A 26,657-nucleotide genomic window follows, 5' to 3' on the forward strand; every position below is an offset into this window, starting at 1 on the left:
TTTCTCTTCTTCAAGATAAAGAAGATCTCACAAAAATAAATCATGCATGGATGTTCATAAATGGCTACTCAAAACTAAAGCAAGCATCATACCTAGCCTGCACATTTCCGCTTCATCCGGAGCTTAAGCTACAGCGGTGTCGCCTGGGCTGTCAGCTACTCTAGCGTACAAACCTGCATGGCTTTACTCCAGCAACAGAGCCTGTCACCTGTAGTGTTCCTAATTTTGGAGGAGCTGTGTCTCCCACTGTGCGAGGGGTGACCTGGTTGGAACCCCTCTGGACGTGCTATATTGTGGGCTGGCCTGGCATACACTGAGCCAGTTTAATCAGGTTTAAGAAATAGCCCAGGGCTCCGGACGTGGTCTCAGTTGTAAGCTGGCCACTATAATAACACTGCCTCCTCATATTTATTGCCAGCAATATGTAGGCCCCGGCCCCAGACTTTATACTGGCAACGAGGTGGTCCTGTAGACCTGCTGCACCTCCCCTGACTTACTGTTGCCACGGCAGTCACCGGCGATCCAGGCTCACCCCATCAGCATGGCTGGAGACTTCAGCATCGGTGCATGGTGTCAGTTTAGATCTGCCACGCACTCTTCAGGCCTGTCTCTCTCCCGGCCCTCACAGTGCATGCCTGTTACGGCCTTTGCATGCACGTCTGGGCCTGCATATGACCCTACGTCGCGCAGCTGTGCTCCGGGTGACCGTGCGCTTTACTCAACATTGTGCACCACCGTCTGCACGCACGAAGTGAGCAATGTGTGTCTTCCCCCCGCTGCCTCACAGCCAGCCTGCTCCAGTGCGCACGCCTTACACTGAGGGCAGAAAGGACTGTGCTGCCTCGCCTGTGGGACATAGACACCAGCTTCTATTGGAGCCCACGTGGTGTCCCTGCTACCCATACTCCTCTGCTGTCAGCACCTTCCTGGATGATCTTAGCCAGCCCCCAGCTGTATGAGCTCACTCTACTCACAGCCTCTTATGTGCTTCAGTGTGCTCCTGTCTACCCGGCCCAGCAGCTGGGTTGCCCGCCATCCAGCCTCCAGGTCATTTCACTGCTATGTCTGCAGGGCTCAGGGGGTGACCGCACCCAGCCTGTTGCATGTTTACTCCCAGTGCCCAATGCTGCACGCCAGTAAGTGCGCCCACTCATGCTCTCATCTGGAGGTGGCAGCGTCCTGACTGCTGCTTCACCTACTTTTTTGCCAACTTGCCGTCCGTTCCGCCATTGGAGCTGTTCACCATCACAGGCCCCCCGCCCTGCAAAGCGGCACACTGGAAGGCGTGGGTCAAGCGCCTGGAGACATACTTTGATGCGGTGGAGATCCCAACCCCGTGGAGGAGGCCCATGCTCCTTCATCTGTGCGGTGCAGACATTCACAAACTCTCCAAAACTGTGCTTTGGAACGATGCCAATACAGCTCATTTCGAGAACTACACTAAGCCTGACTATGAACGCTTCCTTCTCCGCCAGGCGTGTCAGCAGCTGGATGAGTCGGTGGACGTCTTTTACGGGCGACTGAAAGAGCTAGCAAGCTCCTGCACCCTCCCAGATGAAGATGACAAAGTCTGGGCCCAGTTCATCCAGGATTGTTCATCGTTCAAACTGCGCAAATGCATCCTGCAGGAACACAACATGCCTATGAGGGATATTCTGATGCTGGGACAGTCCAAGAAGGTGTCTAAGGCCAGGGTGGCCCACATGGATCCCAAGCCCACCACGCTGATCAAAGAAAAACCAGTCTGCACCATTCGCACCGACGCCCGGGAGGCCAAACCCAAGGTCACCAAATCCACCCCGCACTCCATGGAATCGCCCATGTGGGTGGTGCGGAGGCCTGTACCCCCACCAAGGAGCCTGCCCTGCCACCGGCAAGACCTGCAGAGTGTGTAGGAAAATGAACTACTTTTTCAAAGTGTGCCTCTCGTCGCAAAGAAGATGACCAAAGGGCCTTCAAAGGCAGGTACAAGCCCTCGAACCACTCCCTGACAGCTCTTCTAATAGTGACATGGACGATGATGACGCAGCCACTGTCCATGTGGTAAGGATGCTGAATACACTAACAGCCACCCGGCAGGCCACACCCATGTGCAAGATTGGAGTGCAAGAACACTCCTTGGCTGCCCCCATCGACTCTGGAGCCACCATCAACCTCATGGCCCCCAGCATCTATCGGAGCCTACCCAACCCACCAGCACTCCACCACACCAATGTGTAGGTATATGCGTTCGGCACCCACTCTCCACTACAGCTGTGTGGTGTCTTCCAGGCAGATCTCTCTCATTACAACACACACCAATAAGCTAAGGTCAACGTGTCGCAAGAAGGATTGGGTTTTCTGCTCAGCTGTCGCACCCCACAAGATCTCAACCTAATCCAATTCGCCTTCAATATACACGCACACAACCTGGACCGCCTGCTACAGGATTTTACACCCCTATTTGACTGGATTGTGTGCCTAAAAGGCCCGGCTCTCTAGCTACATATAGACAAGTCTGTGGCCTCCATGGCCCTCAGGCACAGAAGGATTGCCTTCCACCTACGACCAAAAGTGTAAATGTCATAGCAAAAAATCGAAACAGCCTGACGCAGTCTGCATCTGTGTAGACATGAGAGTCCCAAACCTGACCATCAAGCGAGAACGCCACCTTACGTCAACTGGGGAGGACATTATCGGCAAACTTGCAGAGTACAAGTGGGTCTCCAAAATTGATCTTCGCTCAGGATACCACCAAATTCCTCTGCACTCATACTCTCACCCCATCACCACCTTCTCCACTCACGCAGGGCTCTGGCGTTACACCCGACATAACTTTGGGATCTCGAGTGCGGCCGAGGTGCTCCAAAACATCATCAAGAATGTCCTTTATGGACTGAAAGGAGTGCTCAACATGAGCGATGACATCTTGGTTCATGCTCCCACATTGGAAATCTCCTTCATCTTCAAGCCGTGATCTCCCGCCTCAGAGACAGTGGGCTGACATTGCACTGGGAAAAATGCGAGTTCCTGAGACAAGACATCAGTTTCTTCGGCTATCAGTTCTCTGATAAAGGCATCAGGCCGAATCCCGACAAGGTGAAGGATGTCCAAGAAGCACCTGCCCCAACGTCGGTGTCGGGAGTTCGCAGTATTTTAGGTATGGTCACATACTGCGGGCGCTTCATCAAGAACCTGTCCGACTTGACCGGCCCACTGAGAGACCTAATCAAAGCTCCCAGCCAATGGAGATTGGGACCCGAGCAGAAAGAGGCGTTCCAACGCCCAAAAACTGCACTATCGGCTGCCCCAACACCAGTGTACTTTGACCTCAGTAGAGTGTCCCAACTGGTGGTTGATGCCAGCCCCACTGGCCTAGGTTCAGTCCTAGCACAACAACAAGAATGCGGAGAATGGGCCCCAGTTGTCTATGCCAGCAGAACCCTCATGCCCACAGAGCAAAGATACTCACAAATCGAGAAGGAGGCAATTGCGATCCTATGAGGGTGTCCCCACTTCTACATCTACCTGTATTGCCACCCTTTTACAGTTGTTACTGACCACAAGCCACTGATCCCACTCTTTCAGGGTTCATCATCACGCCCTCCCCCGAGGACTGAAAAATGGGTTCTGCAGCTGCAGGAGTTCCAATTCATGGTGGAGGGTAAACATGGCACCTGGAATCCGGCAGACTTCTTGTCAAGGCACGCCCAGCCAGTCACCCTCCCGGAAGCCGCAGAAGCGGCAGCTACAAAGGACTACGTGAGGATGGTTGTAGAAAGGTCTAGGCCTCTTCCAATATCTCTGAAAGAGGTCATAGAAGCTACTAAGACGACGACTGCCTCCAGATCACCATCCAAGTAGTCACCTCTGGTGATTGGAAGCCTCTGCAAAGCCCAATGTGATGGCCCAAGTCATCCTGAAGGCCGTATAACAAGTCCACCAAGAACTGTACGTATCAGCTAATGGCTGTCTCCTGAGAGTCCCATGCCTAGTCCTACCAAAGAGTTTGAACCAGCAAGCCACCCTCCTTACGCAAGAAGTCCAGCAAGGGATAGTAAAATCGAAGAACCGCCTCAGGAGTAAGGTCTGGTTTCCCGGCCTGGACCAACAGATGGAAACGATAAAACAACGCTGCCCGGTTTGGCTTGCAACAGGACTAGCCAACAAACCTGCACCAGTCATCACAGAAGCAGGTCCTAGTGCACCGTGGGAAAGAGTGAGAGCTGATTTCGGCAGTCTACCTGGAGGAAAGTACATGCTGATGGTGGTAGATGACTTCTCGCGATATAATGAAGTTGAAATTGTCTCCTCAACGTCTGCGGCAGAAGTAATCCCCAAACTTGAAAAAACTCATGGCGACACATGGACACATTGGCAAGCTCCGCACCGACAATGACCCACCATTCACCTGCGTTGAACTAACGGAGTACCCGGCATCACACAAAGTAAAACACCGCAGGATAACCCTGTGATGGCCTCAGGTCAACGGCGAAGTGTAACGCGTCATGAGGACTTTAAACAAAACAATCCAAATTGCCTTAGTCGACAGTCACAATCTAGAAAAAGCTTTGTACCAATTCCTTCAAGAGTACCGACTCACTCCTCACTGCACCATCGGTGTCTCCCAGAGCAGGTTGGGTTTTGGTCGGACTGTGACAGACACCATCCCACATCATCCAGTGTGGGCCGAAACACCAAACCCCCAAACCAGTCAGACTCCAAGCGAATGAAAAACAACACCATGGCCTCATGAAGAAGACACGCTAAGTAGAGCCCAATCGTTGTAGGCAATCGAGTGGTGGTACAAGACCGCCACCCTGGCGGGAAGATCCGTTTACCTTTTGAACTAGATCCCTGGACTATAATCAAAATCAAAGGTACTATGGTAACTGCTTGGAGGAGACACAAGAGCGTGACCCACAACATATCCTTTTTCAAGAACGTCCCCAAAGATGACGCTGAAGAATTTCCGGTGGCTAACATGTCAAATGAGACTGTCCCAAATCGATCTCCATGCATTGACGGTGAGCCTAGCAGCCTCACACCCTCGACAACAGAAGACCTGCATGCTACACCATTCCTTGAAGGAAACCAAGATCCGGAACCCAAAGATCCTGATGTTCAGCCGGGCAGCCTGAGGTCCAGAGACAGTGGTAACCTGGCCGCATCATCATCGACACCCACTGGGCGCAGCAGCCAAGGTCGGTATAACCTGCGATCACACCCGAAGCCGACCCAAAAATACAAGGAGTTTGTATCCGGCTGATTGTCGGCGACTGCAGAGCTGGTAGCGGACGGAAGAAACCACTGCCCCAGAAGACCGAGTAAGAATTTTCCATAAGTGTCCCGCTGTCATGGACTGTTTTGTGGACTTAATGTTTTTCATTTATATTGTTGAAAGTTAAGTTGTACGGTTTTCTCCTGGTAAAGGAGGAATGTAGTGTTGCTAATTTTGGTAGGTGCTATGTCTCCCACTGTGCGAGGGGTGACCTGGTTGGAACCCCACTGGACGTGCTATATTGTGGGCTGGCCCAGCGTACGCCAAGACATCATAATCAGGGTTAATAATTGGCCCTGGGCTCTGGGCATGGTCTCAGTTGTAAGATGCCCGCTAAAGTAACACTGCCTCCTTATCTTTATTGCCAGAAATTTGCAGGCCCTGGCCTGGGACTTTACATCACTTTATGGGCTCAAATAAAGAGAACCTTCTGCACAAAACCTGCGTCTGCACCAAAATGGCGCAGGAGAGGAGGGACCTCCTCAAACCTTCATTAAAAGGCTAAGGGATCCACACTTGTGGGTGGACTGTTAGGTCCTGCCTAGGAGCCTGATGGCCCTACCCTGAACTGTAGCCTCATGAAATTGTTAAATACATTTGATCAGCAACTCCTGTAATGAGTGTAATTGTGTGCTCTGAGGCAAAGCGGGTCTTCAGCCCTTAACATCACTATCATTGGATTTGTCAGAAACCTCTGCCAGGCTGCTGCCGGAGTGGAAACATTAACATCATAACCACGGGCTATCCTGGCACACTGGGGTCTCGGGTGACTCCCAGACTGCGCACAAGCACCTTTAAAGCTGCTAAATGCACACGTTGATCTGTTGCTCACGAGCCTTTCGAACAGATCTGAATATAATCCCCTCTTCAAGCAGCTCAGTGAACCCCGGCACAGCCGGATCGCAGTTTTTAATATAACTCCAATCAGACCGGCCCCGCCAACTTTAATAGCACATTTAATTTCGGAGTGAAATTTTTAAAGAAGTAAACTGTTATGAATATTTGGGCCCCCATCTATCAATATTGTAACATAGAAAATAATTTTCCTGATAATAAGATGTATGGAGTATAGCTTTTAATGTGCCTCATTTAACACACCCCTAGAACGACACACATCACTCCGTAGAGGGAGGTATAAGGATGGTATTGGAATACATAATCACCTTGATTGTATACTCTGTATTTCCAAAGTTCACAACATCAAATATCTTAAGTTCCCATGTCAATTCTTTGATAAAACACATCCCAAATGATGTCCCAATGCGCTGCAGTTTAAATACAGCTGCACCGTTCACACTTGTAGAGCAGGAAACAAAAGGGAAAAGAACAACTCACCGTTGCAGTGGGTTTGTCTTCCTGCTTGACCAGCAGCCGCTGCAGTGGTGGATGGAAAGCGATTGACGATAGTGAAAGGCAGCTCCTTAGCGCCCAGAGACCTCCCCACGTGCAAAGCGCTAGAGTCTGTCTGAAGGAAGGCACTGCGTCTGGGACGGTGCAGACAGGGTCTGTAATAAAAGCAACAGATGTGGTTCGCATGAGAACCATAAAGGCATACGTGGTTAAAGAGGCTAGCGTTTGTTTAGAGAGTTATGCAACAGGATATGAGAAACTCACGTTTTTTTATGAACTTGGCATTAAAAAACCGACCAGACAGAACACACTCATCAGGTCAGGTCAGGTCACAGTAGTAAATCAGACGGAGGCTAGGATCGAGAGTGGACAATGTTCACGTTTTTTGAACGCACAAATGATCTCCCATCACCCTGAGGATGAGAGGGAGGGAGAGCATCCCTGCTTGGGCGGTGCCGCTGGAACATTGCCAGCCCCCTGCACTGAACGTCTTAACCTCGATGGCTCCTCTCTGCAATGTGAGCTCTCACTCCATGTCAGCACGAGCACCAGTTTGAATCCGGCTCCTTCATTTGACATGTTAATGTATCTAGGCGCTGCCCGGGTTTCCTTACAGTAAACTAATCAAACTAACATGCAGTATTAATCCTTTGCAGGTTACACAATGATTTGAAGGATAAAATCCCAGGCCTGGGAACAGTTCCACTGCTGACACGAAGGGAGACAGAGTGACAGACTCCCTCGCCTGCAGGTGCTGTCAGGCTTGGAAGGGAAATAGAACTGAATCATTTGGCTATTGCACACTGACTGCCTTCTGCATCATCCAGTGAATGAATCAGATTGCAATTAAATCTGTTAAGTGACTGACAACCACTGGATGACGTGGCGGACAGAGAAATGTCAGGCAGTCTAGTTTCAAACATATGCAAGAGATGAGCGGCCTGGCTGTGGAATTCAGGCTGGATTTGAGAGGGTTCGGTGATCATCGAGGAGTGCCTGCTGGAATGCCAATGTCAAAGTCTAGTGGGCAAATGATTAAGGCGGGGCCTAAATCCTCAAATGAGTAGGGGACAACTGTGGCTTTACAAGTTATTGAATGCACTGAAAAAACCTTCAAGGAGGCGATGTGCAATCGAACCTGAATAAGAAGGAAAGCAAGTGGATAATGCACCACAACACGATAGACAATGGCCCTAACCCTCTGGGAGAATGGGACAGCATGAGCTTCATTTAACTGATGCAAAGACACAGAAGGTTTTTCGCACGGCTACTAGTATCTTTGTAATATTCCTGAATCATACACACCCAGCAGCTATGTTCACTTATCTGACATGAACATGCATAACACTTCCAACATGTACAATACTTAGATTAGTTCATAACACACGTCTAGTAGGTGCCTACTTTTAGATAAAAAAAATAAATTTTTGACAGCTGAGGACCTATACTAAAATTGCACATAGAATAGCTTGGTGTTCTCGAGAAAATCACATTACAGCAAGTAATATCTAGGCCTGGGTGCAGTGGGTGTAGCGGGGCTACGCGGAGCACCACGGAATTGATAACAAACTCTGTGGGCGCTCTGCGTAGCTCCGCTACGCCACCCGCCTCCCACCCGCCCTATTATTAACAATTGCGGAGTTTGCGGGTTTTGCCTGCTCCGCATTCTCCGCTGAACGCGGAGCAGGCAAAACTCCGCACACTCAGCATGCGGAGCGGAGTTCTCGGCCCACCCTTAGTAATATCGTAATTCTTAATAGAGTGATGCTACAACTTTACTTATTTCAGCATCTGACCCATTGCTCAATCATTAACTCAATGTCCTGACTTAAATGTGCCTCTGCCTTTTAGGTTACTACTTAGGTGAATATGGTGGGCTGTTCTGCATCAACTTGTCAACATATTGATGCAATTAAATCCCTCGCATTTTATTTTACTTTTTGAGGTGTCATGCTAGTGGGATCTAAGTCTTTCTTTTTCATCAATTGCTGCTTCAATGAAATGTGTAAACATCTGTCAGGATTCACAACTATTGACGTGCAGTTTATGATAACAATTCGCCCCACTCCTCCAAAAGTGGTCCTGCCTGTTCTAGGGTCAATGCATAGGCTGCTTAGGTACAGTTCTCTCAGGGCTCTGCATTGTATGATAGCGGGTTCACAAGTGGGTGTTCTCAGGCATGTTAGGTGTGTAATAAATGTAAATTAAATCACAAAAATATAAAACTCCAGTGATTAGCAACAATAAGTCTGCACCAATTATGCAAGAACAACCGGTCGTCCGTATTGAGTTCATCATGGCAGTTCTAGAAGAACCTAAACTAGCACGGGAGATGGCCGTGTAAAGAATATCACACAACATATCAAGGTACTTCTGGAAAGGAAATGTTAGGAGGGAATAGCACAGGGAATGCCAAAGCAGGAGTCAAGAACTTCTCTGCACTGGTGGAGGAGCATCACCCACTTGCTCAGAGTCAGCAGCTGAAAAATGAACCAATATTTTCCTATCATTTTATTTTTCAGTGCTGGCTCTGAGCCAGCATGTGCAGGGAAGGATGGGGTCACGCCATGGGAGGTGGGAGGAGGAGTGGTATATATGCAACTTTAAGTGCGCATGTCAATTTGGCTGCCCGTCTTGGGCCGGCCAAACTAGCATGCACACTTAGGTTTCTCCAACCTTGGAGAAACAGCCTGAGTGAGCGTTAATCCAGCCCAATCAGGTCAATCCACACACTGCTCCAATGCTTGAGAGGAGTGCAGGGATTGGATAGGGAGTACGTTTTTCCCGGAACTGGAAGTAGAGGAGAATGAGTCGGCAGAATAGGGGGTCTGATAGTAGACAGCACAAGAATAAAGAAAGGGAATAATGGTGTGTGAAATATCAAACCCATACATAGTCAGAGCAGAGCACGGAAAACCATCAAACCGACTCAACCAACGAGACCAATATTGAGAGCAAAGTCACCTCTCACGATCAGTTTATATCATATGGTCTCCACCTAGAGCCGAGGTATGCCTCTTGATCATAGAGACTTCCTCGTTAGTTCAAGGCTCTATTGCTCACTTGGGTTGATAAAGAGAAGTCCAGAAGGCACGTGACAGACTGTGACCACCAGACAAAGTAAGTGCAGTGCAAAAGAAAGATGTGAATTTTAAAAAGAGATTGTGTGAAGAGTACAATATAGTTCACTCACTACGCACATCTCGATTAAAAAAGTGTGTAACAAAGAATACCAAGCAGTGCTAACTAGTCACTGTTGAGTGAGGGTCTGACTTAGCCATATTGCCCTATGGGAGGTGGATTGCCAGGCTAAATTCACCATAGCTTATTAGCTAGGAATTCCCTATCGCTGACATTTTATTGCTGGATTACCAGCGATATTCCAGCATTTTGCCGCTATCGCTGGAATTTTTATTGCTTTGGAGATAGCCGTTGATATCAACACGATATCTCAGCGATAAAATCCAGCGATAGCCGGCGATAACTTTAATCGAGCTAAGCTGTGAGTTGCTAATATGCCCCAAAGTGTCTTCCTGCGGCGGTGATGGCACCTGCAGCGCAGGTGGTTTGAACTGTCTGGTGCTTCGATGTGGCGGCTGGGCTCCGCGACCCCTCACAATTTTATTTACGCGGGTACAGCTGCACGGTGTCTCTGCACTGGGCTGCCTCTCTACTCTTTTCCTGGGATCAATCATTCCGCTGACGGTTATCGGCAGATGCAGGCAGGACTGGAAAGGGTGATGGCTCCACAGCACAGCACTGCCCTCAAAGGATTTTGTCATGTAGGGGAATCAGCCGCCGCAACTGGAACAGTGGGAGCAGCCGTGACAAGCCCCGCATAGGCTGAGAGCGTTGTTGGCACTGGTGGCAGGAATGGGGGTCTTGATGGGGCAGTGAGTTCAGATGCCTGCTCTCAGCGTGGGAAACCAATTCTACGGTAATTATGCTCAGGCAGTGCCGGTGGGCTGTTCCGGTCCTGCGGTTCTGAAAACTCCATTCCAGGGCTTGAGTTGGCTGAAGCCCTGATCGCTGCAGTACCGGAAGGCTGGGGGGGAAAAGCCGATCCCATGCCCTGTCCTTACACAGATATAGTAACTCCAACTCTTGGACAGCAGAGGAGTGGTCGTCCCTCAGCAGACTTAGCAGATTCCAATAGTATTTCAGTTTCTCCAGATATTGGGGGAGAGGGAGAAAAAGAGAGCCACTTAGTATAAATGCAATCTGGTGGCTTAGAATCAAGGAATTGCCGCTCTCCAGTACTATCTGCCATCCAGCCTGCTTTGGCAATACAAGCACAGCCTCATCTGCTGCTTTGTGTTAATAGTGTAACCACCGCTATGCCCAATGATGTGGATCTTAACTTTCAAGCTGATACAATCTCTGGTTCAGGGTGCCAAATGCAATCGTCTATACCCAATAACAATGGTGGGTTAGAGTTGTCTCCTGGCTCTGTGCATACTCACCCTGTCAACCTTCGCTCGGATACTCAAGTTGACATCCTGCTGGAGTCCGCGGCTCAGTCAGTGATTGCAATTGATGATGATGGCGAGATTGAGGATACAGCGGTACTAGACACATCAAAAGCACATACCGCAGTGGGGGAGCACTAGAGGATCTAAAGGTGGCAAAGGTGGTAAAGGCTGTGGTGGTACTAAACTTTAGTTTACTACCACAGTTGGACGACTTAAAGACTCTTTCCCGAGCAGCGGAAAGGCTGAATCCAACTTTAGTCCCTTCCGCAAATGGAGGTTAAAGCTATAATTTCTTGACTCTCCAATACCGGCAACGTTGCACCTATTCAACATGTGGTTCACGTAGCAGTCGAGGGAGGAGACCCACTAACATTTTCTCGCCCCTTTATGAACTTTAAGGCCTCACCAACAACCAAACAGGACAACCTGGAAGGTAACCTGGGCTGAGAGTTTGAGGATCCTGGGTCTGGGTCTGTATTGCCCCTATAACATCAATGGCATGAAACAGCCCTATTGTAGGGCCATCTACTGGTCTTGTGCAATCTCTCGAGCATGATGTGTCCTCTTTGTCCACAATTTTGCAGGCGCTATCTATTCAGAGTGCGGAGGCTCAGAAATATTATCTTCAAGCTAAAGCTGATAGCTGGAAGATTAAACTTGCTCTCATAGATGTCACCAGTAAGGTCGCCTCCCTGTCTTCAATGTCACCGATTTGCAAAAACGTGTTGCAGCTGTTGAAGAAGTTAACACCTATATTTCAAGAGTTGCTAAAACTTGCAAAAATCATTTTTACAATCTAAAGTCAAGGACCTTGAAAATCGCCTACGGCGGCATAATCTATGGGTCTTTGGTACACAGGAGGGGGAAGGAGGCTCAGATCCACTGGCATATATAGTTAATCTATTTCAGCAAGTGTTTCCAGAGTTGGAAAACTGGGATATTTATTTACTATCCCGCAAAGGAACCACGTTAAGTCACCTCGGCTGTGCCCATTCCTGGTATTTCTGGGCAACCTCCTGCTATACCAAGCGATTTCTGTCAAAGCACGTCCTTCTACTCCAGTCAAATTAGATACGATTACAAAGTTTGTGCGTTCAGATATTTGGAAATCCACAATGGACAAGCGTTGGAAGTTGCGTCAGCTGCTGATACTTTTCAGGCTGTATGCTCGCAAGTTTTTTACGGGAGCCAGCCCGTCTGACGACCATAAGAAATGGACACTCGTATTTTTATTAATACTGAGCATGATGCTAGACAAGCTCTGTCGAAATGGCAGTCTGAATCTTCTGGCTAAAAAGTATAAAATGTGCAGATATGTAAAGTGAGCATGGAATTGCTCTTTCTTTCTTTTGTTTCTTCTTCTTTTGCACAATGCTTTCCTTTTTAAAATTCTCAGATTTCAATTTCTTATTTTCGTTTTCAAATTTTCAAATGATTGTGAAATATTGTTCTATGCTTGAGGCATATACTTTTTTCTTTTTATTATATATATTGGCATGGGTTGTGGGGTGAGAATGAGGTCATGGGTTGCGGAGTGGGAAAGGGGGGGATACCCTCCTTAAGCTGTCAGTCAGCAACAGCCAGTAAAGGGATGATTCCTTTCTATAGGTACTGGGAGGAGGGTTTTGCTAGGGCTGGAAGTGGGGTTGGTCTGTCGGATAGCGGCCTGTCACCAGGTTATTGGAGGGATGGGGGAGGCAGGGGTGGGTCAGGGAAGGAGTTAAATAGCCAATCAATAGTTAGAAATGTAGATGCAAAACTCAAGACATTACAGGATGGAATCAGGTGGGAAGTGGGCGAATTGAAGTGATGCAATGTCCGACTTAAAATGTATGTGTTGGAACGTCACTGGGCTGAATCAAGCTCGAAAAAAACACCTAATCGGGGAGGAACTTTGTGTATTAAAACCTCTTCCAATTGGCTTACCCGAGACTCACTTAGCACACAAAGACAGGTAACTGTTGGGACAACTTGGGTATGACATACTTGTATGTACCTCGCAAGTGGTTTCCATAAGTGGTGTCGCCATATTGAAATCTAGGAGTCTAGCAGCCACTGTCTTATGTACATTAGCTGATACTAAGGGACGATGGGCAATAGTTCAGTTGCTGATAGTGGGGCGTATGGCTTTGATTTGCCATGTTTATTGGCCTAATTCGGATGACCCCGATGTCTTTGACTATTTTAGCGCCAAATTACTAGGGTGGGCCTGGAATTTGATAGACATGGGCAATTTTAATTGCAGTATGGATAATAACATTGATAATACCAATAGTAAGGTACGGGCTAGAATGGTTAGTATCAGAGCAGCTCTGTTGGAACTACTCCATATACATCAGCTTGGAGGATACTTTTCCCAACACTGCCAGGGTATACATTTAACTCTCATCCACATAAACATTATTCCCGTATCAACATGATTTTTATGAAGAGATCATTGTAGGAAAACGCACAGGTAGAGGTCTGTCAAAAAAATTACATCTGACCACAATCCAGTAATGCTAACTGTGCAGAAACAGCTTGCTAGAAAGGCGCTTCAGGCTTTTTCATTTCCCAGACAATTATTTAGCAATCTAGAGTATCAGGTTCATATTAGAAGGGCACTGAAGGAGTATTTGAGTAACAATCTTGGGACGTGTACACTAAGAAAAAAGCACCTGCCTACATTATAAAGCAAATGGCCTAGCACATAGGTCCCTTAGTATTACATCACTACCTGGAGCTGAGCCATATCAATTTTCAAGCCATATAACCACAACCTAAGTTGGCAAAAGATAAGTTTCTTTTTATTAACATAGGATTACAAAAAGTTTGGCAAGCATTGGCAATGCAGAATTACAAAATGAAAAACGTAGACAAAATTCTTAAGTGTCCCACACATCACAACATTCATACTGACACACATTCAATCCACAACAACCAAAATATCAAAACTCTGTCAAGGTGGTAAAACTGCCAGATGATGTTAAACTGAAGGTTTGTTCGTAGGTGCAACGTCATAAGAATGAATATTCTTCCTAAATTCTTATATTTATATCGCTCACTGCCTCTGCGGGTTCCTCGGTCTTTTTTACAGAGATTAGACAGTGTTGTAGGTAGCTTTAGTTGGGCATACAGACTCACCAGGAGGTCTCTCAAGCTTATTAAACTACCTTATATATGAGGGGGTTTTAAGCTCCCGGACTTCAGGCTTTAGTTCTAGGCTGTGTTTGTCGGTCGGATCTGTGGTCTGTTCTGCGGGCTGGATGATGGTCAGTTAGCCTGCGGTCCATCGATTGGGTTCATGCTATATAAGACTTCCGACCCTAACTACTACAAGCAAGTGAATTTTAGGGTAGTTAAAGTTATTATCCGGATATTGCAAGATATTTGTAAGCAATACTTGTTGCCTGTGTTGCCTGTGTTACATCAATATACAGTGTTATGGGGCAATCCCATGCTGCCCAATGTATTTCATAATCATATTGGGGAAGGCTGGCAATGTAAGGGCATCACCCGGCTTGGACAATTAGATGAGTTTGGTCTTCTGCAAGATACTTTCTTTAAGGATTGACAGTGAGATCATCTTTGTGAAGGAACAATTGGCAAAACAGCACTTGATACCGCCTTGATGATATCGGTACCAGAGGCCTTAGAGGATAGTTGTGACCCAGTGAAATAAGTGTCCATTGGCAAAGAGAAGTCTATAGAACTAGAGGTTGTGCCAGGTAGTCAGTCTGTGAACAAAAAGGTAAAATCCCGGAATTTAGATAATCCGTGCAAACTAACATTGACATTGGAGATTGCAGCCCTATCTGATAACTCAGATTTAGTCTCAAAACTAGCAAAAAAAGCTAAACTGCTAAAATCAAAGCCTAGCTCTGATGACAGTAAGAGTGGGAAATCAAGAGCAAAGCAGAGGGTAAAGAAAGGGAGTAGGACAGACAGACCAACAAAGGAGGGGGAAAACTTAAAAGGGAGTGACCAAGCGATCCATCATTTCGAGACATTATTTAAAAAACTGCATACTAAATTGGACAATATTGAACGCCGGTTAATGTCAGAGATTAATTTAGTTCAAAAAGATGAAACTTCCATAATGGACCTGGTATCGGCACTTATCTCTCCTAAAAATCCAAGTTTGCCCTCTTTGAGCGATAAACCAGTATTAAAGCCAACTGCTGTCCAACCAAAACAAAGTTCCACCAACCCTTCTACAGGGGAAAATATACGACCTACTCAAAACCAAAGGCCATCAAATGCACATAAATCCCCCCCACATGTTCTAAAGAAACCAAGAAAATGGCTGATTCAAGCAGATCTGTGAATCCAGGGATGAGCTCCAATACTCACCCCCTCGACACCTTCCACCGCAGGCGACCCCATATGTTATTATACCTTAAAATGTGACTAGGTTGGAAAATAAGAAACCTGAGTCTTCTGACACATTCAAAAACCAAGTGATATACTGGCTCACAGCAAATACAAATATTGATAATAATGTTTTACAAAGAAACATAATAATGCTGAGAAGGTTGAGCTGGGTGGGTAGATCTATGAAACAAAGTGTAGGAGATTGTGTAGTGGATTTCCATAGTAGGGAACCGGTAAGGAATGTGTTGGAGATACTTGTATATAAAGTTGCACTGAGGAATCCCAATATGGCTGAAGTCGTAACTGCTGTTCCGCTGGGCTATTTTTATAGGCCAACCAATAAAAACAACAAAGTAAATGGGTTTAATCCTAATGCGTATAGATCCATGATAAATATTCCTATATACATTAGGTATGAATTACTTCAATCCTGTAGTGAGATCGATTGACATAGGGAGGACCCAGAAATTGTTCTTGCTGGAAATCCAGTGCACACTCTGATTGTAAATAAGCCAGATGGTGTATTATGTCCACAAACACCCATTAATGAACAAAGTGTAACCCCTATTATTAGGGACGATACCCCTTATAGGGATATGGAGGGGGGTTGTCGCAGGCCATCTAATTGAAAAAAATAACAGGTCTGCGAATATCATGTCCTGGAATGTAGCAGTAATCAAAAATAAGATAAATAATGATGTCTGGCTTAAAACGATAGGGGGTGAGAAGTAATAATGATCTAGGAAACATGGAATACTGAACCTTTTTTTATTAATGGTTTTAAAGTAATATGTACTAATGTCAGCCCCTCTAGAAGGGGGAGAGCAAAAGGAGGCTTAGCGCCATTAATAGCTGTAACTGCGCCTCTAATAGTAAAGGAAGTTAATACTTAGTCACAATATTACCAATTGACACAACTTTTTTCGGAAGGGTAACAGATAATGGTATTAATTAATTTTTATGATAACATTTTTGATGCTACTAGACCAATGGTAATTAAGGCCCTAGAGGAAGACCTAGAGCCTTTTTATAAAGGAACTGGGAGGGAAGCTTACACTTATTTGGGTTGGTGATTATAATTGTGAAACTTGTGATATTTTGGTAGGTGAACAATGTGGGTTCAGCGATCGCTTTGGAGACTTTCCACATGACACTTATGGGGAGGAAATAAGTAAGAGTATTTCCAAATACTATCTAGCGATTATAGAACCCGAAAACCCAGAGGGAGAAGTAGCCAAAACTTATGTAGGAGGTAGATCATCATCAAGTATTGACCATTTTATTATATCTACAAAGTATAAGGGTGTGGTGGAAAAATGCTTAATTATTGAAACATTGCATAGTGACCATCATCCACTAATACTGATATTGAGGCTTAACCTCTCACAAAAACGGAGGAGAAAAGCCTCAAACCTAGAATTAAAACCTTAAGGGAAAAAATGGGGTATCCATTAAGTGGTCAGGTGTAGACCCAAGAACTTTTTTGGACAATCTAAAATGAAAAATACAAAAGGAGATCAATATCTGTATGAACAGCTCCTCAACAGACATGGGAACTATAAATGCTTTTAGTAATATTACTATGGAGATATCGGGTGACCTAACACTTAAAAAGAAGCACAAGACTGGTTAGAACAATCCAAGATGGTTTAATAGAAAATGTTCCAAATTGAACAGAGATTTAAAAACAGCCCTTACCATACCAAGGGACAATATTAAAATTAGTACCCTAAGGAAGGATTATAGGAGAACCGTAAACCAAAGAAAAAGCTAAATACGCGAACATGCCTGGGAAAGCCTAGTAGAGGCCGTAGAAACAAGAAATGCGGTCCTATTCTGGTAAACAATTGACCACCTGTTTTTTAAAGATGCCGCAACAGGGAGAATAGCAATAGGTGTCCTATTAGCCTGAAGAATATAGTAATATAGTAACTGTTAGGCACCACTTCCAGTATGTCAGGGGCAGACTCTTCAGTAAGCCAGGTTTCGGTAAGAAGGAGTACGTCCAGCTTCTCTGAGTCCAGTAGCTGAAAGATTTCTAATTGGTGTTAGATAAGCGAATGGGTATTCAGATATGACATTGTAAGTGTATTTTGCTCCTGGTACTGTGGGATTGAGGGCTCCAGAGTAGGCTCTTGTATAATATGATACTCCAAGCAGGGTGACTTTAAGTTAACTTCAGGGTAGATTTCTCTGTACTTTGGAATACCCATGGTTTTGAGTCTGGCACAGGTGATAATGTGTCAATAGGATTGTTAATTTGCAAAGATTCCAGCTCCATAGGGGAGTAGCTGAAGAATTGGGCATAGAGTCTGGCCCCTGGCACTGGCCGGACGTGGACGGGCACAGACAGGCTTGCTTGAGGCTGGGTCCAGGTGCATATTGAAAATAAATGAAGCCTTTTGTGTCCCAAATGGTTCTGATGAGGAGGTCAGACGTCTAGCACTTGGAATCACTCTGGTAGTCCTGGGTTCACAAAATCCAACTGGGATTAAGCAGCAGGACTGGCCTCTAAGATTTCAAGGAAGACTTCAAGCAACAAAGTATTCCTTCCAGTTGCAGCATATCGGTCTTCTGTAGTACACAGCAGGTCTCAGCGGTAGACAGTCATCTGAGAGTCCTTCCACAGGTCTAGAAAGTAAACTGAAGAGTGGATCTGAGGGTTCTATTTTTAAACCTGGTGCATTCTTTGAAGTAGGGGAAGTTTCCAGAGAATTCCCTTTGAAGAGCTTGAAGTTTCCTGACTCCCCTGCCTTTGCTCCAATATGGCTGTATGAAAAAAGCATGGGTGGCAAGCAATGTTCCTCTGTATGCGGAAGTGCAAGATGTATGCGGAAGTGCAAGATGTCTGTGCGCTGCAGCCAAGGATGTGTGTGCCAAACATGCAAGTGCAGCAAGCGAGTATATAAATCCGTGGCAATCACCACTCAGAAATGTTGCTTATAATGAGATCGAGAACAAGTGCATTTCACACCATTGTAAGATTTTACTGAATACTCTTGATTGGATCACTGATCATTTGGTGGGGGATTGCTGGAAGACTATACAAGAGAATATATATTTTGCAATTTGACAATAACATAGTACAGTTACATTTTGATGTACAACCTAACGATAAATGTCTTTGCTAAGAGGAAATGTGTGAAATGTGCCCATCTAGGCCATACATAGACTGTGGGAATTGGTGGCGCAGACACGTCAGGTGTCAGCACTAGATGTGTGACACATTTGCTTCTCTTGATGGTCCTTGCCACTCTTCTAGTGCTGATAAACTCTATCAAGGTTAACTCTGCCATTTTAGAGATAGGACTTTGTCCTCATCAGCATAACCAAGTGATTCTACTCCAGTCTAATTCCTGGTTTAGACTTAATAGTGTTCAAGAGACTGAATCCTCATTATTAGTCTGCACTTGATGAGTGAAATGTTGGAATGTGGTTGACAAACCACACAATGCAAAGCATGCTATTGGTTGGATAGGTGGATGGCATATGTCAATAGAACTAAGCAAAGCTGAGAAAGGAAAGATAACATGAAGTTCTTGTATACATTTAGCAGCATGTATGTCTGCGTTCGTGACAGACAGATGCATCACGCAGGACCTTTACAAAACTACAAAGTAATGTGGTAGGCTGATAAAATAGCAACATAAGGAATACTCTATAACCCTGACCATTCCCATTCCAGTAATTTTTAATGCTTTGACCCCAGAATATAGCAATAGAGGAGAAGGAATACCTCAGAGTAGAGGTAGTCAAGCCAAGAAATTAATGAGTAGAGGCAAGGATTGGCTCTAGCTCTAAATCATTCAACAAACATGTTAGAGTAGAATAAGGTGCATTCAAAATTCAAGAAAGTATTTCCCTAACACACAGAAATTTTTCACCTCACATTCCTGGCCATGTAACAAAGAATGATACTAAACTAAGAGGCAAGTCCATTATCTTGTATATATTAGTTGATGGCTTGATTTGTGCTATAGCTGGCAAAATATTATAGACTATTAAATCAAAAACACTCAGGTTTCTGTATAGTGCACATCTTGTACTCATGTGTTTGAAGGATGTCTCATAATAATGAACAAAATGGCGGTGGGGTGAAATAAAGTATTTTCATTGGATCACACAATTTGGTTGAGCAGGGATCTTTGTACTCCAAAAATAAACAAGCATTAGAAAAGCCAAGCTGCTTGTTGCTCGCCGCTGCCTTTTAGCTGTGGCTATTCTGGGTTTTTTTCTGTTTTGGTTTTGCAAATATATTTTTGGGGTAAGGTGGTGTGCCCAAATTAATCAAACAAAATGTAAACTGGTTAAAAGCAAAAATATTTCTTGGTCTGCAAATAACACACATTACTAGATCCTGGCACTGAAAAGAACTACTTTTTGTGTGGCTGTACTCCTAAAAAGGCATCACGTTGTAACCTTCAGTGAAGTCTGCCAATAGCTAAAGAGAACAGACTCACTGCCAAATGATACATGCTGAAAGGGGTGGAAGAAAAATGTGAATGACGCAACAACAGACTAATGGAGGATGCCTGACTGAAAAGCCCTGCAACACACATAACTTTCGTAAAATCAAAAGGTCTTGGATAACACCGGAGCTAAAAAAGCAAAAAAGCCAATTGACCTGCTGTTTGCTTCTAGGCTCTTTGCTTATGCAGTTTTTAATGTTTATGTACATTTTTAGTTTCCTCATACAAAGGTCCATTTCGAGCCTGAATGGCTTTTCGGTTGGGGTGGTTGGGAGCATAGAGGAGAAAGAGAGAGCGTTACAGAGTATATACCTGAAAGTTTGTATATGATTAGCAAGACTGCAGGAGAAGGTGAGTAAAAGAATGTTTGCCAGTGTCTATATATTCAATGGAATTATTGTAATTGCACATCGTGTGCTGTACAAAAGCTGAACAACAATATCCAGGGCCACTAGAATCATGCAGTAGGGGACAGCACCAAATTATGAGGCAGGGTTGACTAAACTATGCAGCAAAAATAGCCAAGTTATGTGGCATACTACAGCACACCTTTTCTAGTTCAATGATTTCACATCATTGGTGCTAGTTTACCAACGAATTACAGAAATAAGAAACTGAAAGATGACCAGTTAAATTTGCGAAGGGCCTCCGATGCAGATCAACATATGTCACAATGTTTTTCGTAACTTTTGATTTGTTAAAGCTAGCAACAATTATTTTTTGGGTTCAAATCTGCAGATTCTATGGCAGATGATGGATTATTTGAAAAATCCATAATTATTCACACAGAAAAGCAATGGCCTCAGTGTAGCATGATTTCAGTGGCCCTGACAATACCTAATACTTTTGATGGTGCTTGTTCAAGTCCATCCTGCACCGGTTTAGACTAGTGATTCATGTGTTACCTAAGAGTGTGTAAAATGAGAGAAGGAAGCCCACTGATGTAGAGCAGAATAAATCTATGCTAGGAGTCTTATAGGACAGCAGCAAATTGCATAGCTCTGCAGAAAAGTAGAGCGCCCGACAGGGATGGTGATAGGAAAGAAGTGATATTGATAACTTGGATCTCCATGCCACCCCTCCTCCACATTTACTTGGCAAACTTTATAGGCAATTAAACAAACACAAGAGATTTTTTGTACAGAGCACTTTCTGAAGGCAAATATTTAGTAGTGCTATCATATGTGATAAAGAACAAACAGGATACTCAGTAAAAAAGTTTTGAGCATTATCTCACATCTATTTCATGTTTTTATAGATCTACTCATTCTTCACTCACACTCAGTCCTGTGATCTGCATGTTACACGTCTTTGCAGCAGGCACATTAACCATTTGCTGTAATTTAGGATGAGCTGAGGCTGCCACTAGACAAAACTACGCTCTTGCCCTAGCAGGAGCATTAATCACCAGAGGTATCTTGACACTTTTATTGTTGCATGCCCACTGCTAGACACCAAGGGAAATCTGTAGCATCTGTTTTTAAAACCAAAAGTTATTTTGAACACAGCACCCCCCACCCCACAAGGTCAATGTCAGGTGTGACTGCACCAAGTACCAAAGACGCACAGCAACAGAACACTGCCATAAAAATGAGATATATCCATCTTATGTTATTATTTGAAAAAAAAGGAATAAAAATTCATAAAGCAGTAAAAAAACGCAATATTTACCTGGCTCACAGTCCGATCATAAAACGCAGCAATTTAATTTTAGCAACCTCAATCAGGACAAGAGGCCATTGCATGCCTGAAGGTATAGCGGGTGGGAGAGGTGAGGAGGGGGTCACGGGGAGAGAGAAAACATGCCCTTCACTATAGGGACCAGCATGTTTACTGTGCATGTTCTAAAATGCACGTGCAAAGCAGCTCCGAGTCTACAGTGCTTGAAACTGAAAAATACAAGTGCAGGTACTCTGTAAGAGAGTACCTGCTTGTTTCTGAGAAGTGCTGGTACTCTCCAATAACAATATTACATTCTTTAGATAATTGCCAGTACTCTTTCTCTCAAAATAAAAAAGTACCGAACAGTACCTGCCCATTTAAAGCACTGACTGTAATTCAGAAGAGCTTGCAAGAATACAAACCAGCATGAAACATGAAATAATTGTTTCTTGTAACATGCGTGAGCAGACAGATATTTGCATATCAGTGAGAAGACTCACTGAAATGAAAATAAACATTTCTGGTGAATGTTTGCAGGACCCACCCCTCCAACACGAAAAGCGAAAGCAGCATGTATAATTGCTGTCTGCTCCAGACTCTATAACATTCCACAGGCCCTAACCTGAAGGCTGTGGCTGGTGAATGCTCTAAATGTTTTGTAAAGCAGAGACATGCTTGCTTTGAAAGACTGTGTGCACACTTGGGAAAGGCCCTGTGCGTGCGTGCCCGTGCGCACAGCTTACAGGGAACAATGGGGCAAGTGCTTTTTGTGAAGGAAGAGTGCATCTTATTCATTTGTAAGTTGGGCTGTGCCCAGCTACGCTAACCCATCCTGCCTGTGATGGCCCATCAAGGGACACCTAATTCTTCAATTGTGTGGCTGACTGGAAAGAATAAACAAAGTCCAACTGCCAACTGCTCCAAGTCATGTGACCCTGGAAAAGACTGCAGGCACCAAATAGCTACTGCAAGAAAATGACAACTTTCTAAAAGTGCAAAAACAATTGATGGCCAGAATGCAGAACAATGTCATACATTCACCCCAATACAGAGTTCTGGTCGTAAATCCATAGTTTTTTTGCTCATGCCATTCCAGTCTTGACCCTATACCCAATGGGAACAGTCCAGCCCGAAATGCCAGGTCAGGTCCTTCCTGGACTGGAAACAAGCATCCTAGGAACGGTTTCGGGGTTTCACCCCTCTTCAGCCACGATAGCTTGACTCCAGTGGGATGGAGAGCACGGGACCTACGTCTGGGCATATATCCGTCCCACTCGGGGTGACAAATACAAAAACAATTGATGGACAGAATGCAGAACAATGTCATATATTCACCACAGTACAGAGATCTGGGCCTAAATCCATAGTTTTTTTGCTCACCACGCAATTCCAGTTTGAACCCAGCCATATGCAAATCAGTCTTGACCCTGTGCCCAATGGGAACAGTCCAGCCTGAACTGCCAGGCCAGGTCCTCCCTGGACTGGAAACAAGCATCCTAGGACCGGTTTCGTAGTTTCACCCCTCTTCAGCCAGGATAGCTTGACTCCAGTGGGATGGAGAGCATGGGACCCATGTCTGGGGATACCCGTCCCACTCGGGGTGACAAATGCAAAAACAATTGATGGACAGAATGCAGAACAATGTCATACATTCACCCCAGTACAGAGATCTGGGCCTAAATCCATCGTTATTTTGCTCACCATGCCATTCCAATTTGAACCCAGCCATATGCAAATCAGTCTTGACCCTGTGCCCAATGGGAACAGTCCAGCCCGAACTGCCAGGCCAGGTCATCCCTGGACTGGAAACAAGCATTCTAGTACCGGTTTCGGGGATTCACCCCTCTTCAGCCAGGATAGCTTGACTCCAGTGGCATGGAGAGCACGGGACCCACGTCTGAGCATACCTGTCCCACTCGGGGTGACAAATGCCCTAAGTGGGAAGGGTATGCACAGACGTGGGTCCCATGCTCACTACACCACTAGATTCAAGCTAGCCTGGCTGAAGAAGGGAGATGTCCTGAAACCGGTCCCAGGATGCTTTTTTCCGGTCCAGGGAGGACCTGGCTGAAAAAGTGTTGAAAAAGTAACACCTAGGGCCATGAAAGGGAGCATGCCTGACACTTAAAATCCATTCCACAGTGCAGTAAGGATGGGTGGGTCAGTAAGGAATCTGCGACTAGATCATGTCTCTACCAGATAAGGCGTCACCAAAGGTAATTAACTTGTCCATCTGATAGAGACATCTAGCCACAGATTCCTTACCTTTGAACAGATGCCTAAGCAATATCATCCCCAGAGGTGGGACTGCACAAAGGTCTGGACCAGAAAATCCTGCAAAACAGAGAGACCGAACATGCCTTCTCTGCAAACCTGGGAATCCAGGCAGTAGTTTCTGGTGAACATGTGCAGTGATTCCCACGTGGCTGCTTGGCAGATATCAGAAATGGGAGCACCATGCTGAAGAGCCATGATGGCCCGTTTTGCCCTGGTAGAATGGGCTCTAAGCCCTTAAGGGAAATCTTTCTTTGCTAAGGTGTAACAGATCTTTATCCAGAGAATAACCCAGTGGGATATTGTCCTCTTTTGGACAGCACGCCCTCTCTTGTGCCCATGTACCCTCTAAAGAGTTGGTCATCCACCCATAACTCTCTGGCTTGATCGAGGTAGAACAATAACGCTCTTTTTGGGTCTAGATGATGAAGATGCTCCTCTTTCTTGGAAGGCTACGGAGGTGCATAGAAGGTTGGTAGAGTAACCGAATGTCCCATATTAAAGGGTGTTACCACCTTGGGAAGAAAAGATGGCCTAGTACGGAGCACCAATTTGTCTGGAAAGGCCGTCAGGTGAGGAGGTCGTGCAGACAGTGCCTTCAGTTTGCTTACCATCCTGTGAGAGGTTATTGCCACCAAAAAAGCTGTTTTGATGGTGAGCAACTACAATGGGCAGTTGTGCAGCAGCTCAAATGGTGCACACATCAGAAAGATGAGAACCAAATTAAGGCCCCACTGTAGCATAATAAAAGGTGAAGGAGGAAACAAGTGGGCTAACCCCTTCAAGAATCTCTGCACTAGAGGAGATTTGAAAAGAGAAGGTTGATCAGGCAGTCGAAGGAAAGATGAAAGGGCCAAAGTATAGCCCTTCAAAGTGCCCAGAGTAGAGCCCTTCCGGGCTAAGAAATGTATAAACAGAAGGACGTTGGAAAAAGGAGAAGATAGGGGGTCAATAGACTGTTCTGTACAATATTTACAAACTTTGTTTCATTGTCAGGCATACACCAATTTTGTGGAGGGACGCCTGGCTGCCAAAATAACCTCACACACCTCACGAGGGAGGTCGAAAGATGTCAACTGTTGCTGCACAATCTCCACGCAAGGAGTTGGAACGTGGACAGGTTCGGGTGGAAAACCCTCCTCTGCAGCTGCAATAGAAGTTTCTCTTGAAGGGACACCCTGATCGGAGGAGCGATGCTGATATCTAGATGCTTGGAATACCAAACTCTTCGTGCTCAGTCTGGGTCCACAAAATAACTTGTGCCCGGTCGCGCCAGATCTTCCTGAACACTCTGGACAGGAGTGGTATGGGCAGAAAGGTGTATAGGAGGCCTGAGCTCCACTCGTGGCAAAAAGCTTCGCAGACACTTGGCTCTTATTGCACATTCTCTTCGGAGGCAAACAGATCTAACCAAGGCTCTCCCCACCACTGAAAGAGACCTTGTGCCACCTCCTAATGGAGACCCCATTTGTGATCCGCAAGGCACCTTTGGCTGAGCTCATCCACCCTGGCATTCAGAGAACCGGCCAGGTGTTGAACCACCAGGGAAATTCCCTGTTGTCCCAGCCAAGTCCAGAGTTGGAGGGCCTCTTGACAAAGACTCAGCTGCGCCCTTTTTGTCGTAGTACCACATTGCGGTAGTGTTGTCCCTGTACACCTGTACAAGCCTTCCCCTTATTAACGGCAATAAGGCTTTCAGTTTGATAAAGAGCTTCTTGTGATCCAAAGGTTGAGTCCTCTGATCTCCACCTCCCCCAGGTAGCCACCCAATCCCAGAAGGGATGCATCCAACACTACTATGAGATCTGGGTGTGGAATGGAGAGGGATCTGCCCTTGAACCAATCATGGTCTGTGTGCCACCACTGCAGGCCTCTCGCAGTGCCCTCTGAGATCTGAACCAGGTCGGTGAGATTTCCTCGATGCTGTGCCCATTGGAACTTTAGGTTCCACTGCAGAGCCTGCATGTACCACCGTGCATGGGTCCCTAGCAGGATTAAGAGCCATTTTCACCAAAATCCAGGAGAGAGGCCAAAACATCGGTAGGATTATCCTGGACTCACCCTTCAGGAGAATAGACCCGAAACTGCACTATGTCAAGAACCGCTCCAATGAAGGGAGCATCTGAGAGGGGGTCAGGTGTGACTTTGGTACGTTAATAGTGAACTCCAGCCAATGCAGGAGGCTTGCACATTCTGGAGGTGGGAGACAACTGTTTGGGGCGAACCTGCCTTCAACAACCAGTCGTCGAGATATGGGAATCATTACTAATTCTAACCTGGCCTGGACAGTCAATGTAAATTGGGGTACTAGGCAAGGCAGTCCCCTATCCCCCGTGCTGTGTACCTTTTTTATTGAACCCCTGGCTATCAGGATCTAAAATAACTCTAAGATAAAAACACCAATATCAGGAATGTCAAAATTAAAGCTATTTGCAGATGATATTATCCTATGTCTTAGACCTGAAAGGCAGAATATCGAATAAATACTGATAGAATGTGTACAGTTTGAATTAATTGGACGGTAAAAACTCAATCAAAAGACTGAAAATTTAATACTCAATACTTCTAGTGATTTTCTCCCCGACAATCTAAACGGCAAGCCCTTTCTCTTGACCTGATCTGATATTTAGGGATATACGACCCCAATCAGTATGTGGAAATTTATAAGTTGAATTATGAGGCCATGCAGAAAAAAATCAAAAATATACTTGATAAATGGTCACTTCTTCCTCTCACATTGATCGGTCCTGTTGCCCTTATAAAAATGTAGATTTTACCTTTACAGGTTTTTCTTTTTACAAATGTTCCCATTAAAAT

At 45.5% G+C, this 26,657-nt stretch overlaps 1 protein-coding gene across 3 annotated transcripts in view; it reads right to left on the minus strand.

The window, feature by feature from the left end:
* LOC146809210 (putative methyltransferase DDB_G0268948) overlaps nt 1–26,657 on the minus strand; it is a 530,358-nt gene that overhangs the window by 427,216 nt on the left and 76,485 nt on the right. For 2 of the 3 annotated variants that reach the window (XM_085616026.1, XM_085616028.1), the window contains exon 2: nt 6,596–6,765. The gene's annotated coding sequence lies outside the window, so the exon portion shown is untranslated. Of the gene's footprint in view, nt 1–6,595; nt 6,766–6,874; nt 7,043–26,657 lie in introns of those variants that run through there. The other variant, XM_085616027.1, reaches the window with a different exon arrangement.

This window comes from Triturus cristatus, chromosome 7 (assembly GCF_964204655.1).
Source record: "Triturus cristatus chromosome 7, aTriCri1.1, whole genome shotgun sequence".
Taxonomy (NCBI): Eukaryota; Metazoa; Chordata; class Amphibia; order Caudata; family Salamandridae; genus Triturus; species Triturus cristatus.